The sequence below is a fragment of the Uranotaenia lowii genome, chromosome 2 (genome assembly GCF_029784155.1).
Source record: "Uranotaenia lowii strain MFRU-FL chromosome 2, ASM2978415v1, whole genome shotgun sequence".
Taxonomy (NCBI): Eukaryota; Metazoa; Arthropoda; class Insecta; order Diptera; family Culicidae; genus Uranotaenia; species Uranotaenia lowii.
In genome coordinates this window covers 10,408,953-10,428,310 of record NC_073692.1, presented here as the reverse complement: position 1 = coordinate 10,428,310, position 19,358 = coordinate 10,408,953, and positions in this window count along the sequence as shown.

Genomic DNA, 19,358 nt, shown 5'->3' with positions numbered 1-19,358 from the left:
AACAGGATCTCCACCAACCAACCCGCAGTACCATAAATCTTCCCCATCAATACGGGTCCGGAATTTATTAAGAGTGCCGATGCCGAAAATAAAAGTTTCGTTCCACCGTCCAATCCATCATCCGTTAGAACGATGGCCATATCAACCTTATTGGTTCTATGGAAGGCGAAAAAGAAAAAAAAAGATGGTATTAGAAAAAAGATGCCTCTTTTAGTGTGTTTTTTATCTATCGCCTATACGGATGGAATGCTCTTCAAAATTGGTCTATAGGAATAATGGAGATCATCCTAGCCGTAGGAGAACCGAAGATTGAGTACCATTGAACAGGTCACATGTCGATTGATGGGGACTCATCGATGCTGAGTATGAAATTGAAAGATAGGTGGGTTTGGAAAAAAAAACATTCCATTTTCGTCATAAATAAAAACCCGATTGAAGCGATATCTAAGCTGGGCTAGATGTGTTATTTTAATGTCAAGAAGAAACAGTTTTGTTGTTATTTTTCAACCGTTTTAATTTTGAAAAGCATTTTATGAATTCATATGAAACACTTTGTCCAGGTAATGATTATGGTCAACTTCAAGTCACCTGTATATGGAAAATATGAGAAATTTCTTCAATCTTCTTTATACTATTCCAGTCTATGATTCATTTTCTTATTCGGTCCTAGCAAATTCCGTTTTAATTCTATTTAAAAAAATACATTTGTTAAACTTTATAACAATTTACAGTTTTCGGAGTTAAGACTTCGTTTCAACAGATGCCTCTGCTTTTTTTTAAATATCTTTTATTATAATCTTGGCACATATTTTTCTTGAGACTTCAATTATGAATTTCTAGGAATCTCTGTTTGGAGATGTTATTGAATCAAAACCGGTTTCTGACTTCTGATACTGAGTGTTGGGTCAAAAAAGGAGATTTTTAAACGTTCCCTAATATTCCAAATATTTCTATCCAATGATAAAATTTCCGCGAAATCACTAAGTGATACCTTTCTCAAACAAACTAAAAACATTCTTAACATTTTATAAAAAATATTTTAAATCATTTGAAGGTTGCCTTATATATATAGGGTGATTTGCCAATGATTTCTCAGCTAAGCATTTGGATTTGGTTTTTATGCAGTATTTTAGTCTTTTAACCAAAATACACTCGATTTTTTTTGTCGATTGTTTTTATGCAGGTTTGGTCGACAAGATCTAAAAGTTTGAATAAAGTGACATGCAAATTTAAAAAATCATCAAAACATGTTTTCTGTGCTTAATAGTTGCACAAAAAATACAACTATTAGTCTGTGCTTAAAGGTTCTTTAGCACTTGAAATATTTTAAGAGAAACTTCTGATGAAAAGACTGTATTGATGTAAAAATAATGTGACGCGATCTGTTTCGCCCTTCTGAACCTCTCTAAAGAAAATGTCATTTTATAAAATTATTGCTTTGTGTCTCAATTCGAAGTTGGTCGATTATTACATCATTAATATCAATTTAAAGGTTGAAAATGCATTCAACAACTCTCAAAGTTTCAGACCGTTCGACTGATTCATGCTCAAGATATATGGGAGAGTGGGGTAACATGGGCCTCTCTAAATATCTCAGCTGTGTGTTGAGATAAAAATCTCAATCCAACTGTCATCGTCGTCGCTTTGCTTAAGCATATTTTTCTATATGTTGTTGACATATGTACGTATTATATGCTTCTTTTATTTAACTAGCCTAGAAAAGTGTACTTACATAATTAAACAAGCACCCGCAAAATTGCATCCGTGGGAGACCTTAAGCACATAACAAAAATATGCTTAGAAGAAGAAAAGGAATTTTTGATGAAAAATCAATAAGTCACACAAACGCAACCAATTTGCAAATATTAGCTTGTGGGGAATCGTGGGCCACATATTGTGGGGTATCTTGGGCCACCTATATTTTGGTGTTTTTATACACATTCAGAACTTAAAATATGTTTTTCCTACCTGCAAAGTTTTCTTATGTCAAATAATCCGTACTTTGCAAGAATGGTTGCCTTAAATGGATACATTCTTACCTTATTGAAAAAATTCAGTACGCGAGGCTGGGAAATGTCAGATCTGGTGCATTCTCGGTAAACATTGGTGTACCACAAGAGAGTCACTTGACACCCCTTCTTTTCATCTCTTTTATGAACGAGTTCCCCGAAGTTCTGCTCGACGTGTTTGTGCTGATATACGCTGACGATCTGAAAATATTTCTTCCTGTTCGTCACCAGAAGGATTGTTAGATTCTGCAAAACGCATTGTACCGATTTTCAGAATGTTGCAAAAACTATGGATTGAAAATTAAAGCATCGAAATGTAGCGTTATTTAATTTTCTCGGAAAACAACGAACATAATCTATGAACATAATCCTCGAAAACTGCTTGATCATTACTAGAAAGACGTCGGTAAAAGATCTTGGACTGGAGATGGGCAGAGAACTGAATTTCTCTAAGCACATAGAGCAAGTGGTAGCCAAAGCAAATTCAATGTTTGGAATGGTCAGCAGAATTTGTAATGAATTGAACGATACTATAGTCTCAATTTATGTTTGGTTAGTGCAAACTTCAATTGAGTACGGCAGCATTGTTTGGCAACCGTACTACAACGTTCACATCAATAGACTGGAGAGAGCCCAAAAGAAGTTTCTCCAATACGCTCTAAGAAACCTTGGATGACAAGAGGAAATGCTGGTTTATCGAGCCCTGTGTATGCTGGTCGGACTGGATTCGCTTGAAAATCGCAGGAAGTCCATTGACGCGTTGTTTTTGAAGAATTTGGCAAGTGGAACGTATTATTCGCCGTACTTGTTTTCACAGATATCTCTCAATGAAGGACGCAATAGTTTGCAGGCCGTTCCAGCTATCAAACAGGATCCAAAATTACGCCAGAAACAAACCAATGTACAGGATGATGGCACTTTACAACGCATATGTAGAAGAAATCAACTCGAATATGTCCTGAAATCAAATTAAAGCTAGTATTAAGAAGTTTTTTACTACAAATTATAGTGTGGTCGATGTTTTTCTTAAGTTCAGACTCAGATAATCTGAGATGATCCTAGGATCATCAATAAAAGTAAATAAATAGAAAAAATAAAGAGTTGTGAAAAATATTTGCTCCATTTTTTCCAATTCAAAAGAGACGAACAAAAATCCTATATGAGGATTTTTGCCGAAACGTTCGCAAGCCAGGAATTAGGAACTAATCGATCATACACAACTCTCTTTTTTATTTCCTCATCTGAAATCGCTTTAACATAACTAAATGAATTATTAAATTTCAGTTTTGGGTCAACTCATAAACTTTACACGTTATCTAGTCAATTTAGATTTGGTGGCTCACGTTTCCCCACAGTTTTTCAAAATAAAAAAAAAACTTTTTTTAAAACAGTCAGAACTCGGGAAATTAATGTATTTGAAAAAAAAAATGCTTAACGATACCTTAAAAATGTAGAAAACCTTTCAATTTTTTTTTTTAATCTTTTATAATAAAGAAGTTTTGAAGCAAAGAAGAAAAGTGACCCATGATACCCCACTCACCCCACAATTTTGCATAAGAATTTATCTTTTCGAAAATCAATTGATTAATTTACCTTTTTTTCAGGAATGTAGGATTATTTGTAATTAATGTTACTCCTGTAGTAATTCATCAATCTGCACATCAAATTAAAATGTCTCCTAATCACATTTATTTTTAATTTTTTTTTTCATCAAACTCATTTGCACGAAATTATTTCTGTAATTTTCTGGGTGGTAGGGGTGAAATTACAATCCGCTCAGTTGTCTCCGGTCCAACAAGATGGCAGATTTAAATTTATAAGAAAATTTTACATAAGATAAAATGTGTTTCAGGTTTTGGAGTTGAAGTAAAAAAAAGAAAAAGAGACATGTTTTTTCATCTGCCAATATCAAGCTAGCGGAAAATTCAAAATTAATTGAAAAACTTCAACTGTTGAATTGAAAATGGCTTCAAATTGCAACACATCAAGTTTTAACAGGGTTTTTAAAAAACACTTACCGATCGAGCAGCGATGGCAATCTTCGCGATGGATTAAAAGGAGTCTCCCGTAATGTCCAGTTTTACGCACAGGCTTAGCGACTCAGGAAGACTCAGGAAGGATAAGTACTCTTTCTTTTTTCTTCTCAACTAAAATGGGTTCAACGTAATGCCTCCCATTTGCAATTTATTGTTTTAGAAGTGAAAATTATGTTTTATTTTCATTCATCCCATTTTTTTCTTTTTTGGTTTACAAACCTAACTGAATTGATTTTGTGTATCAAATATTCAGGCTTCCATGAAAAGTTCAATATCCTTCAAACGATTGAAGTTCAGCCCTGTCTTATCCATAATTTTGAATATTTTGTCGAATTTCCACATTTGACTAGCTGATTTGACTAGCATGAATTTAAAATTTCTATTTGATTCAGTTTCGATCAAAACGTCTCTTAGGTGATCGAACTTTTAGTTCATGCTTTCTAAAACAAAACTTTCTGAAAATTTTTTGAAACTAAATGATTGAATGCATTTAATTTTTTTCTGAAATATACTTTGAATATGTAAAAATTTAATTTTGTAACCTATCATGAAATTTTTTTATTGAGGCTAGTAATAATATCATACTATAAATTTTAAAATTGTTAGCTGGTACTATTGGGAATCAATTTTCACTCCAAAACTCCTAATAAACTATGTTAAAAAAACATTTACGTTAATGCTTTTTTTCGAATAAATTTTCAAAAATTAATAAAATTACGTATAACGCTTCTTTTGAAAATTTAAAGGAAAATAGTAAGAATTTTGTAATTAACTTTTATACATACATACATTCTCGTTGTTTTTCGGAGCCTTTCAAATAAAAGTTTTTGAAGATCGTTATTATTTTATGTTTGTTTAAAAACTCCTATGTTACATAATGTCACAAAACCAGTTATATTTTCAAGATTTTTGTAAAAAAGCCTCACTAGAGCTAAAAGTTTCAGTATGAATCTTTAGGAGCATAGGAGGTGTAAGATAAATTTATCACCCGTAATGCTGGCCTAACATCTCCCAAGGTTTGCCTTCACCAACTTTACCTCTCTTAAACCTCCCCACTTTAATGAGTGGATCGTAGAGATCTCTGCATCTATCGTTTTAGTAAACGTGAGTCACTTAAAACGACTAATATACATTTCCCTTTCCCCACACAGTCCGCAGGATTCGGCCAGGTCACCTTCAACATTCTGTGGGAGCAAATTTTCCAATTTAAGAGATTCTAAAGTCTGAGGCAACGAATTGGAAGACTTTTCTTCTTTTAAAATTATAAGTCAGGAAGTGTAACATTTTCTAGAAAAGAAAGTGGTGCAATTCACAAAGACAGTTATTTTATAAAACGGAGAGTTGACGAGAAGCGCCAACCGAAGTTTAAGCGACTGTTTATGCGAATGCGAATGCGATAAATTATATTTCAGGTTATGCAACCTGCGGTGTCGATTAATTTTTGAAATTTCTGTACAAATTTTCGCCCACAACATTTTCTATGACGTGAAATGATCGTGCAAATGCAACAGTTCATTTCGAAATTTGGGAAACAGTGGTTATGTAAAAAAATCTTTAGATTCACTTCACATTTAGAAAACTTATCAAAAGTAGTTCCTCAAATCAAAATAAGTTTAAGTGTCTTAAGACTACTTTGACACTCTTCAGGCATTGCAACTGGTCAAATTTTCTATACATACATACATTTTCCAATAAATTTCATAAACGGAAAACTTCAATGGAAATATATTTATTGAATCATGAAGACAGTTTTGCAATTTTTAACTAAAATTAAAAAAAATGCAAAATAGGACTGCTCTAAAGTAAGCATTGCAGATTGTCCGGTTTCGACTGGGCTTGTCCTGATTTTCGAAGAAAAAAATAGGAAATGCTGGGCTGGTCCGGTTGTTCGAATATCGAACAAAATTAACTGGGTTTTTGTCCGGTTATTTTTTTAATAACTTAGGCAAAATTTTTACCTAAAACTCAAATTTAGGCAAACATGTTTTTGTACAACTTTTTTTATAAGTTGTAAGAAAAGAGTTGAACGCTGCTGATGATTGGTAAACAATAATTTTTCATATTTCTCACCTTTTTGGTTGGATTAGCCCGCATATTGCCCGGTTTTTGAAATTGATGTTCAGAAACCCGCAAGTTTTTTGCTGTATAAATGACTGAATTTTCAATGAATGACTGAAAGTTCAGGTATTTCACATAAAAAAATTGAAGAGAACGTGAAAAAAAATAGTTTTCCGATGCACACCAGCGGCATTAAATTCAACTTTAAAATTCCAAAAATATGTTTGCAAATTCGTTTCAATGTAACAAACTACAAATTTTGTTATTTGACGCAAAAAATCATAAATTTTGTAAAAATGTTTCGGGTTTTTGGTTAAGATTCTGCCGATACTGCGGATAAATCTGGACAACATCCGGGCGTTTCGCCTTATATCCGCGCGTCCGGACCGGACAGGGCTTGTCCTATTTTATTTTCGTTAAAAATCTGAGCAAGCTCCGATATAACCTGGTCATATGTAATGCTTACAATTAGAACAAGTTCACTCGTGTTGGTAAAAAATGGTAGAAGTTTTGACACTTTTAGCACATTTTGAAAACTTTACCATGCAAAATCTTCGGCCTTCAAGTTTTTTTTTACAACACATGTTCAATTTCCGCATGCTGTGATGCAAAAATAGCTTTATTTCTATCACATACGGCTGATATAGAAACAGTGTTGTAAAAATAGTTCAACGCCCAGAGATCTTGAAAACAATTTTGCATGGTAAAATTTTCAAAATGTGCTACAAGTGTACAAATTTCTACCACTTTTTTCCAACTCGAGTTAACTTGCTATAAGGGTATCAAATATCAACAAATTTACACTTCTGATTAAAAATTATCGACTCAACATGAGAGGTATCATCAGTTTCCTCGCTTTTTATTTCTTGAATATTTTAACTTAATTTTCAACAATCAACATTACCCACACATTTGATTGCAACTTAGCAGATTTTTGCGTATGCAAAAACTTTATTTCAGTAGATAAAGAAAATGTAAAATTTCTAAGCCGGGTATCGTTGGAAATTTTTGGTGTTTGATAGATTAGCTGAAAATATTATTACGCTTCAATCACTACAAATAACAAGAAGTATGTGCGTGTTTTAAATTCTTTGCTGTAGGTTATTTTCAAACAACTAACAATGAGCTATCTAAAGGACTTTTCAAACATTATTATATTTGCTTAAACTTATGATTTTCATAATGATTTTCAATGACACGAATACCACGGAGATGGTAAAGTGTCAATGAAAAGCCGCATTTAAGTAATTAGAAAATGATATTTGTTGAACGCCACCCACGACCGCGTGGCAAATGTTAACAATAACAATAACGAGAGGACGTCAATTCACTAATTTTAAGAATCGACGAAGAGTGTTTTAATAAAGTTCACTGGCATTGTCACCAGTTGAATAGATTGGAAATCACTAGGAAAGTGTTGCCAATATGAGGGATGGATAATCCGGGAATATATCAATCTCTATTTTTACCTGACCTTTTTACATGACTTGACGAGAATAAATGTGATTATATTATCAGTTTGATAGAGATTCGGATTTTTGGTAAAGACATTGCACTTGTAAACTACGAAAGACCGAGAGCTACTTGATCAGTTGATTTCGTTTTCGTTTTAAAACATTCTCAAATGCTTATTTTGGACGATTTAAATGAAATCTATACCCATTCATTTCTCTCTGAGTTATATTGGAAAACTTATCCTTGAACCAAACCCTCTCAGTGTCACGAGCGCCCACAAAAGTCTAGCTAGAAGACAAATTACCCGCTGTTTGCATGACTCATTTGGGTAATTGAAAATTGATTGAGAAACCCGTATTTCGGTACGTACAAATGTACCTATCCCAAAATTGGGTTCACATTCTTAGAGAGCACACATTATTCGCTGTCCAAGTCCATTTCGTTAGTAGGAGGAGGGCTCCTAACAAATTATCGAAATAATTGTTACCGCGGCCAAATGGCCATCCCAAATATGTAGGAAGCCCTAATGGTCACTCTTTGTATTTATATGGAAAACACCCAAACGGGTTCATACTCATGTGAAAGTGTATGGCCAATTGCTATGCGTGTATTCCAAACAAGATATATGCGTATACCATTGCGATCCATTAATCATTCATTCAGCTCGCTTCGAGAGCGGTTTCATTCAGATGTTCAACTTGAGTGTGTGTTTGCTGTTAGGAGCTTTCAGGGCGTTTCATCGCTGAAGTGCTCTTTACCCTGCCTCGAATTACCCTCACTGCGTATAGAGCTCTTAGCCTTTCTCCGTTTTGGGAACAAACAAAAAGTGGGATGGCATAACTGGCTTGGGTCAAAGAAGGTGGTCGGCCCCCCGGATTGCGCGCTGCCAAGGTTTGAAGGTCATTGAGAGTTGATGCGTGGAATTTACCTAACAAACCTCCAACAGCCAGCACTGTCAAGTGTTATAATTTGCAACATCGCACATCTGGCGATTCGACTCTCGGCAAACAAACTTTCAAACCAAAGGGAAAGTAACTGCCTAAAAGCCTTCAACCACTTGAGAAACCATCGAGTGACCCCTCGACAAAATGTTCTACAAACCTACAGCTGAAAAGAAGAGCTGTTCCCGTTTTGCTGATGTTTCTGCGGTTAAACAGCAGCAGCAGCGCAGTAGGCTACGCCTTCAACAATTCCGTGGAGAGCAGCTGTTGGATTGCTTTGTAGCTTCCTTCACCCTTCTTCTTCCGCCAGCCATCAAAACCATTTCCAACGACTGCTTTGATGATTTTTTGTTATGATTTAGTGAAAGCAATTTCCATCTCTTGTCAAGTGCACACATTTCCGCAAATATTTATATCGGAGGACTAAATAAAATATAAATAAATCTTTCCTCCGCATCCTCACATCCTCCAAAGGGAACCGAAATGCGGTGAGTGTGTGTACATTGACTGATGGATTCCTGCTGCCGGAATTTGACAGAAAAAAAAGACGAACCAAGGGCTTCCGACACTGATAGAACCAGGGCCAGCCTTTAATCATTTTTGCTCCGGATAGACGCTCTACACACATCTCGAAGAAAATAAGCAACGAGAAAAAAAAACAACATTTCAACAGAGGGCTGAAGATGGCCATCAAGGCGACGAAAAACATCCATCAAGGGCCAAGAAGACGAGCAGCACTTTTTCGCACCACCCGAAAAAGAGTAGCAGCAAGAAAAATATTGCGCTTTTCAGTGGCACTCACCGACTGCCATCTATTTTCTACTTTCCCGGAAAACTCTCAAGTTAACGGAGCAAGGCAGCGCGGAGGTGGCGACCGTGGAAAACGACAAAACGTGTTTTTAAAATAATGTTACGAATTTCAAAAATATAAATAGCTCGAGGAAATCTTTCGAAAGTCCATAATGGTTGAGCAAGGTTCTCCCCAAATTTTTCAAAAAAAAAAAAAAAAACAAATCCAAAATACAACACATAATCAAAATCCAAAATCCATTATCCAAAATATTATTTTCATAATCAAATTTCCAAAAAAAAAACAACTTTTTCCATGATACAATTTGCTTAATTATAAATTCAATATCCAGAACCCAAGATCCCAAATCCAAAATATGAACCAAAACCATTGATCCCGAACCTAGAATCGGATCATAAAACAACATTTAATAGGGATGTCTATGGTTTTGAATTCTGAAAAATGAATAAATTATTCTGAATATAGGATTCAATGATAAAAAAACCAAGAAAATACACTTCATTCAAAATTTCTGATTTAGGACGATTTTTTTTTAAATTTATTGTAATTATTTTATAACGAAAGACAAAAAATTTCTGATTTTTTATATGAAATTTTTAATTTCGATTGCAATTATTTTATTTCTAAAATTCAATCTCATAATTTTGGAAATAGGTATTCTAGATTATTAGCATTCTGAGGTCACTAATTCAAAATGTGAATAGGTTTTCTTGATGGAAAAATTTGAATAAAGTTTTCCAAATTTATTGAATTGAGTTTTCAAATGAAAAAAAATTGAATTAGGGATCATATATATATATCGTTTTTTTTTGCTTAGGCAAATAAAATTCAAATTTTGTAATACAACACGGTGTGCCAAAATACGTTATTAAAAAGAAAAAATGACCACCAAAACGGCACTCGGCATTCGAAAGATATAGTATTCAGGCATCCATTCTGAAAATTTGGAAATGTTTCATCGGGCTTTTTTTAAATTAGAGCGATTTTAAATTTTTAAGTCTATTCGCATTAGATTCCCAATGGAGTTTTTCGACCTAATGTTCTACGTCCATCGATTTTTCTGACTACATATTTTATGACAATCACCCAGTTCAATGACTTTATGGAAAATTTTATGCCCGACAACTTTGTCGAAGACTACAAAAAGATTTGAGTTGATCCTGAAAAGTTATTGGCAATTTTCTAAAACTTTATTAGAATGATTGAAATTTTTCCATGTTTCTTAAGTTTTTTTTCAATGCAGCTTCACTAAGAAGCGAATATCTTTCCAGACGTAGTTTGAATCGTTTTTGGGTCTTCGATAAAGTTGTTTGGGATAGAATTTTCAGCACAAATGTGTATGTAATAGTAAATGAATGGGTAATAGCCATCAAACGAGCAAGATTCTACTGTCACAGATACCTTCGTGAGTTTAACAAAAAGGGAACAGGTTTTGACAGTTGGGTTAGTGTTATTTTTTGTTGTTGTTGACGTAGGGACTAGAAAATAGTGCCTGACATTATTGAAAGTGCATTTTTTTTTTATCTCATCGGCAGACGCATCAGGGTGAGGTGAAAATGTGTTCACAAACTTTATATACACTGCCGGCCAAATGTTTGGGATCACCCACCGAAAAACATGCAAAATTTGATCGTTCATATTTAAGCCGTCTTAGGGCATATTGCAAATCTTCTGATCACATTTGAAAGATAATGAGCAATAGCTATTTCGGAGGTATTTTGCCCAGATATAATGTTTTAGCTTTGTACCTTAATCTTAACCTAAAGTTAGAACATTTTCGCAAAATCGCTCTCAATATTCAAAGCCGATCATCTCGGGATATGGTCGACAAAATTTCAAAACTTGAGTTGCATTAGAGTCCTTATTCTGTTCTTCTCAAAATGCAATAAAAAAAATTTGTGCAAAAATTTTAAAATGTTCTTTCAATTAATAAAATAGATACTTAAATTATCGTCCAAAAGTTTGGGATCACCCCTAAGTATGGTGTATCGGCCCAAAGTTTGGGATCATTCTTTTAAAAACTTGCAAATTTATCTCTTTCATATCTTTCTCATCTAACAGATCTGAAGGATTAATTTGAAAGATTGAGAATTGTTGTTTTTTCTTAAATTCATTCAAAAACTATATTTCGAAATGATAACCATAAAAAATTCGGAATCATAAGTTTGAACTTTCAAAAAACAATTAGTTTCAGGTGATTTTTTTATGATTATAACTTTAAAATATAATTTTTGAATGAATTTAAGAAGAAGCAACAACTCCCAAACTTCTGAATAAATCCTTCAGATCTGCAATACGATGTTAGATGAGAAAGATATGAATGAGATAAATTTGCTTGTTTTCAAACGAATAACTTTTGGCCGATACACCATACTAAGGGGTGATCCCAAACTTTCAGACCATAACTTAAGTGTCTAATTTATTAATTTAAAGTACATTCTTAAACTTTGCACAAATTTTTTAATGTGTTCTGAGAAGTACAGAATAAGGATTCTAATGCAACTCAAATTTTGAAATATGGTCGACCGTATTCCGAAATGATCGGCTTTGAATATTGAGTGCGATTTTTCCAAAATGTTCTAACTTTAGGTTAAGATTAAAGTACAAAGCTAAAACATTATATCTGGGCAAAATACCTCCGAAATAGCTATTGCTCATTATCTTTCAAATGAGATCAGAAGATTTGCAATATGCCCTAAGACGGCTTAGATATGAACGATCAAAATTTGCATGTTTTTTGGTTGGTGATTCCAAACATTTGGCCGGCAGTGTATATAAAGTTTATGAACACATTTTCACATCACCCTGATGCGTCTGCCGATGAGATCCAAAAAATGCACTTTCAATAATGTCAGGCACCATTTTCTAGCCCTACGTCAACAACAACAAAAAATAACACTAACCCAGCTGTCAAAACCTGTTCCCTTTTTGTTAAACTCACGAAAGTATCTGTGACAGTAGAATCTTGCTCGTATGATGACTATTACCCATTCATTTACTATTACATACACATTTGTGCTGAAAAGTCTATCCCAAACAACTTTATCGAAGACCCAAAAACGATTCAAACTACGTCTGGAAAGATATTCGCTTCTTAGTGAAGCTGCATTGAAAAAAACTTAAGAAACATGGAAAAATTTCAATCATTCTAATAAAGTTTTAGAAAATTGCCAATAACTTTTCAGGATCAACTCAAACCTTTTTGTAGTCTTCGACAAAGTTGTCGGGCATAAAATTTTCCATAAAGTCATTGAACTGGGTGATTGTCATAAAATATGTAGTCAGAAAAATCGATGGACGTAGAACATTAGGTCGAAAAACTCCATTGGGAATCTAATGCGAATAGACTTAAAAATTTAAAATCGCTCTAATTTAAAAAAAGCCCGATGAAACATTTCCAAATTTTCAGAATGGATGCCTGAATACTATATCTTTCGAATGCCGAGTGCCGTTTTGGTGGTCATTTTTTCTTTTAAATAACGTATTTTGGCACACCGTGACAATTTTCTATTTGAAATTTAGGTTGTTCAATCATACGTTTTGAATAACAGGTTCCAAATTTCATTTCATAATTTGGATTTTAAGTGTCGAGTTTGAAATTTTGACTTCTCAGCTTAGAATTTTAAGTTCGAACCTTGTAAATTCTGAATTCCATATTTCTTCTTTCGGGTTTAGATGTCCAAAGTAATTCGAATAATTCATTTCGAGTTTTAATTCAGGGACTCCAAGTAATAAAATTCCAACCACTTGCTTCGAATTTCATACTGAGAAATAATGTTCAACGAATTTGATTAAAATTTTGTTTTTAGATTTTGAAAACCAAAGTAAATTATTTTAGATTTTACCAATTCAATATTATCCACTTTAAGTTCAAATTAGATTCTCGATTTTCAATTTTCGATTCCTCAATTTTAACTTCTTTGTTCCTAAAGTGCAGATCTTCAACTCTGATTTCTGAAGCCTCAAATCATAACCTTTTTTTCTCGGTTCTCCATGGTAAATTTTCAGTTTTCAACTCTCAATTCTCCATTTTCAATTCTTAATTCCTTAATATTAGATCTCAATTCTCAATTTTCTTTTCTCAATTCTCAATTATCAATTCTCAACTCACAATTCTCAATTCTCAATTCTCAATTCTCAATTCTCAATTCTCAATTCTCAATTCTCAATTCTCAATTCTCAATTCTCAATTCTCAATTCTCATTTCTCAATTCTCAATTCTCAATGCTCAATTCTCAATTCTCAATTCTCAATTCTCAATTCTCAATTCTCAATTCTCAATTATCAATTCTCAATTCTCAATTCTCAATTCTCAATTCTCGATTCTCAATTCTCAATTCTCAATTCTCAATTCTCAATACTCGATTCTCAATTCTCAATTATCTTTACTCAATTCTCAATTCTCAATTCTCAATTCTCAATTCTCAATTCTCAATTCTCAATTTTGAATTTTCAATTCAAAATTCTCAATTCCCAATTCTAAATTCTTAATTTTCAATTATCAATTCTCAATTCTCAATTCACAATTCTCAATTTTCAATTCTCATTTCTCAACGCTCAATTCTCAATTCCAAATCCTTAATTCACAAATCTCAATTCTTAAGTCTTAATTCTCAATTTAAAATTTTCTATTCTCAATAATAATTTCTGAACTCTCAAATCTCAATTCTCAATCCTCGATTTTCAATTCTCAATTCTCAATTCTCAATTCTCAATTCTCAATTCTCAATTCTCAATTCTCAATTCTCAATTCTCAATACTACATTCTCAATTCTCAATTATCTTTACTCAATTCTCAATTCTCAATTCTCAATTCTCAATTCTCAATTCTCAATTCTCAATTCTCAATTCTCAATTCTCAATTTTCAATTTCAATTCAAAATTCTCAATTCCCAATTCTAAATTCTTAATTTTCAATTCTCAATTCTCAATTCTCAATTCTCAATTCACAATTCACAATTCTCAATTTTCAATTCTCATTTCTCAACTCTCAATTCTCAATTCTCAATTCTCAATTTTCAATTCTCATTTCTCAATTCTCAATTCTAAATTGTCATTTCTCATTTCTTCTTTCTCATTTCTCATTTCTCATTTCTCATTTCTCATTTCTCATTCCTCATTTCTCATTTCTCATTTCTCATTTCTCCTTTCCCATTTCTCATTTCTCATTTCTCATTTCTCATTTCTCATTTCTCATTTCTCATTTCTCATTTCTCATTTCTCATTTCTCATTTCTCATTTCTCATTTCTCATTTCTCATTTCTCATTTCTCATTTCTCATTTCTCATTTCTCATTTCTTATTTCTCATTTCTCATTTCTCATTTCTCATTTCTCATTTCTCATTTCTCATTTCTCATTTCTCATTTCTCATTTCTCATTTCTTATTTCTCATTTCTCATTTCTCATTTCTCATTTCTCATTTCTCATTTCTCATTTCTCATTTCTCATTTCTCATTTTTCATTTCTCATTTCTCATTTCTCATTTCTCATTTCTCATTTCTCATTTCTCATTTCTCATTTCTCATTTCTCATTTCTCATTTCTCATTTCTCATTTCTCATTTCTCATTTCTCATTTCTCATTTCTCATTTCTCATTTCTCATTTCTCATTTCTCATTTCTCATTTCTCATTTCTCATTTCTCATTTCTCATTTCTCATTTCTCATTTCTCATTTCTCATTTCTCATTTCTCATTTCTCATTTCTCATTTCTCATTTCTCATTTCTCATTTCTCATTTCTCATTTCTCATTTCTCATTTCTCATTTCTCATTTCTCATTTCTCATTTCTCATTTCTCATTTCTCATTTCTCATTTCTCATTTCTCATTTCTCATTTCTCATTTCTCATTTCTCATTTCTCATTTCTCATTTCTCATTTCTCATTTCTCATTTCTCATTTCTCATTTCTCATTTCTCATTTCTCATTTCTCATTTCTCATTTCTCATTTCTCATTTCTCATTTCTCATTTCTCATTTCTCATTTCTCATTTCTCATTTCTCATTTCTCATTTCTCATTTCTCATTTCTCATTTCTCATTTCTCATTTCTCATTTCTCATTTCTCATTTCTCATTTCTCATTTCTCATTTCTCATTTCTCATTTCTCATTTCTCATTTCTCATTTCTCATTTCTCATTTCTCATTTCTCTTTTCTCATTTCTCATTTCTCATTTCTCATTTTTCTTTCCTATTTTCTCATTTCAAATGTCAAATAACAATAGTCAAATGTCAAATGTCAAATGTCAAATGTCAAATGTCAAATGTCAAATGTCAAATGTCAAATGTCAAATGTCAAATGTCAAATGTCAAATGTCAAATGTCAAATGTCAAATGTCAAATGTCAAATGTCAAATGTCAAATGTCAAATGTCAAATGTCAAATGTCAAATGTCAAATGTCAAATGTCAAATGTCAAATGTCAAATGTCAAATGTCAAATGTCAAATGTCAAATGTCAAATGTCAAATGTCAAATGTCAAATGTCAAATGTCAAATATCAAATGTCAAATGTCAAATGTCAAATGTCAAATGTCAAATGTCAAATGTCAAATGTCAAATGTCAAATGTCAAATGTCAAATGTCAAATGTCAAATGTCAAATGTCAAATGTCAAATGTCAAATGTCAAATGTCAAATGTCAAATTTTAATAGTTAAAATTCAATTGTCAAATGTCAAAGTCGTATTTCAAATGTTTAATGGCGAATGTTTTGCATTTTTTGCAACAAGTTCTAAATTTTGAAGATAAAAAAAATAATTCAATTTCAAATTTTTTAAAGGAATTTTATTAGTGAAATTATCCATAAGGTTTTCTAATAAAGTGAGAAGTCGTGCTCTCAAAAAATTTGTTAGGCATTTCTGAGAGCTGTTTTCAGATTATAAATTAAACCGTCTTTTCTGAATTCTCCCTGTGTATACAGAAAGAAACTCCTTCCCCAAGAATATTTTCGCGACATCCTCGAAAGGGCTCTCGAAAATTATATTCGGAAGAAAGAAGTAAGCCATTCGCCTTACTACCAACTTGCTTCACGCTAAAGCTTGCTTGCTTGCTGGTTGGTGCTTTTAGTGTTTCAGCATCGCCATCTCGGTTTACTAAAACGCGGTAAATGGGCGGCGTTAAGCGTTCACCATCATTAACGTCAGGCGAAAAAAAGTCAAAGCCAACTAGGATCACCACCAACTAGACGAGGATGATGATGATTTCCGCTTTAGTTTCTACGGACTTCCCGTTTATGCGGGTCATAGTGAAAAAAAAACCGGGCATCTCAACTTGAGTATGACATCGATGGAGATGGATTGGCCATTGATGGGGAGTTAAATGGCGGAAAAGCCCTCTAACGCTCAACGCTTTGATCGATTGCGGAAATGAGGTCACTACTCGTGGATTCAAATAGCCGAGCCGAGGAATTAAATGTTAGATAAAATCGTCAAACGGGCCCGAGAGCCAGCCGCATAAAGTCCTTGTTGTCTTTATTTATGTATGTCATGTCGTTGTAATCCATAGCGCGCTCGACGTAGTCGTATCAACTTCAAAGAAATGAAAAATCCATCTGATAAAATCTCAAGTGCGACCAAATTAAATCATATGAAGCCACTTACTTCGAGCACGCACATACAGACCCACACGCATCATAAATGCGGGGCCTCGAGGGTTTTCTTCGCTAGTCGGCGCTTTTTTTAGTTTGTGAGATGCCGACTCCTTGGAAAAGCAACTAAGAAATTCCTCGAAAAGTACAAAAACATCTCCTTAGATAATTGTTAATGATTAGAAATTAAAATGAATTCTATTCCTTGAGAAACCATTTTACTAAAACGAATGTTTTTATACGCAGTTTACAATTTTTCTGTGGACTACTTTTACCTAACAGTATTTTGAAATTTTGATGAATGTTCTACGATTAGGAGGTCACATGAACTTTTGTTCAGAAAGCATCATGATAGTTCTACCGGTGCTGTGCAGATTCCAAGTTGTCCTACCCGAGCGGTTGATCTGACAGCTGAAGAGAAAAATTATGACAAACTGGGTGACGGGAGTTTTTTTTTGTTGCTGTTAAGCCTCCCTCATCCACATCTGAAGACATTCCGACCATCTTCAAGATTTACATCATCACTCGGGTAAGTGGCATGTAGTATGTTGTTCGTACTCGTACAACATATTCCGGATCCCCTCTTTCTTCGCTGGGCTGCATGTCCAATAATACAATGTTTTAGTACAATCATCGCTCATCTCAATGTCGCCTTCCAGTCTCTTACCGCGAGGTATAATGGAAAATATGCGATAAGCGAGCGGCTGAATCGCATCATCACGCACTTGAAAAATAAAGACAGAAAAAAATATATACGATATGATTCAAAGTCGACGAAAAGTAAAAAGACGACGGCGGTGTCGCGGGTCGGCAGATGGAATAAAAAACAGCTCTTCCCCCTTGAATTCGGCTCTTGGAACGTTGAAAAAAACACAAGAAGTACAAAATAAAATTATAAGTCGCTTATATTGTAGCACATCGCGGCAATCACCTCTCTCCAACTTGGGTTTTTAGAAGCCGACAGAGCCGAGGATCTATATGTGTAGCTTGCCTCTCGAAAGCTAAGCAAGCGCCTATCACAGCAAGCCATGTAATCCACTTGAGCATATCATCTGACAGCTGTAGGCCTACTCTACTCTGTTCTGTTATGTTGCTTGCCCCGCGGGCCATGATTAGGTATATTAGATCGATTCAGAACTTTCTCAGCTGGAAATTCAACAACAAACTGGAGGGGAGAAAATCGTTACGAGTAACTCCTAACTGACTTTTCTCACCAATCTTACATTTAAGTAATCACTGCGATGCGTTTTGAAAGTAATTCGATAGCCTATTTCAAAATTTCCCACAAGCAATGTTTTTTTTCTTGGGTCCAGAACCGGAGCATGGAACTTTTAAGTTTCTGACGGCATCTGTTAGTTATTTGAGTAGTAGTACAGAGAATAGACGTACCACAAAACTTGTGTAAAAGTTTCAACGATCGTTTTGAACCAAATTTGGTTTTTGGCTAGGCCCCCAGATGTATCGAAGCTGACCAGAGAGAACTGTCGAAACCTAACTGAGAAAAAATCAAAATTTTGGTCAGTTTTGAACAGATCGTATGAACTGTTTATCATGTTTCAAGAAAATTTCTGTTAAAGTTTTGTTACAATTTCGTCCGGTTGCATAATGGAAAAATATCTTAAAAGTTAATTACCTACTATTCCTTCAAGCTATATTTTGAACAATGGGATGCAAAATTGATACTATAAAGTAACCCGCTTTGAGATGTCTAGAATCAGTTCTGATGGGTAAGACTGATCGTCAACAATGTTCCTAATTGGCTGGATAAAGCCGATTCGTCCTCTGACGATAACCGTTCAAGAAGTGCAAAAATTTATAGTAAAATTGTTAGTTATTCCAACTGCCTCAGTTGTGCAAAAATAAAGAAATGAATAAAAGTTTAAACCCAGTACTTTTTTGCGGTTTTTTCGGTGAGTGAAAAAGCTTTTTTTTATTTTTAAATTAACGTAACGTTTCGGGTTACTCTGGGGGACATCTGATGATGGGTGAGGAAAAGTAACCCAAAACATCACGTAAATTAAAAAAAAGTTCATTCACTCACCAAAAAGTCGATAAGTAAAAACCGTGTAAAATAAAAAAAAAAAAAGTGAAATTCTGTCTACACAAAAGTTACTCTTACTCTTATTGCATCCATTTAAAAATAAATTGAACCCGTCTTTTTTTGCGCGGTATTAGTTTAATTATTATCGAGTTCATAAACGATTACGGCTATTTGAAAATTTGATTTGTAACTTTTGAACGGCGCACACACGGGTATAATATGAAAAAAAGCGATCAGAACTATTTTCCGCCGAAACTATGCGTTTTTGACCTATAGTGACTTCGAGACAAATAACCAACATTACAAGGACTAAAAAATTAGTTTTTTGAAAAATTGATTAATCCACCTAGTAGTGAGTTAGAAAAACTCACTTTTTTAATATCCATTTTAGAGCTATATTGTCTGAAAAAATTTTTTAGCTTGTACC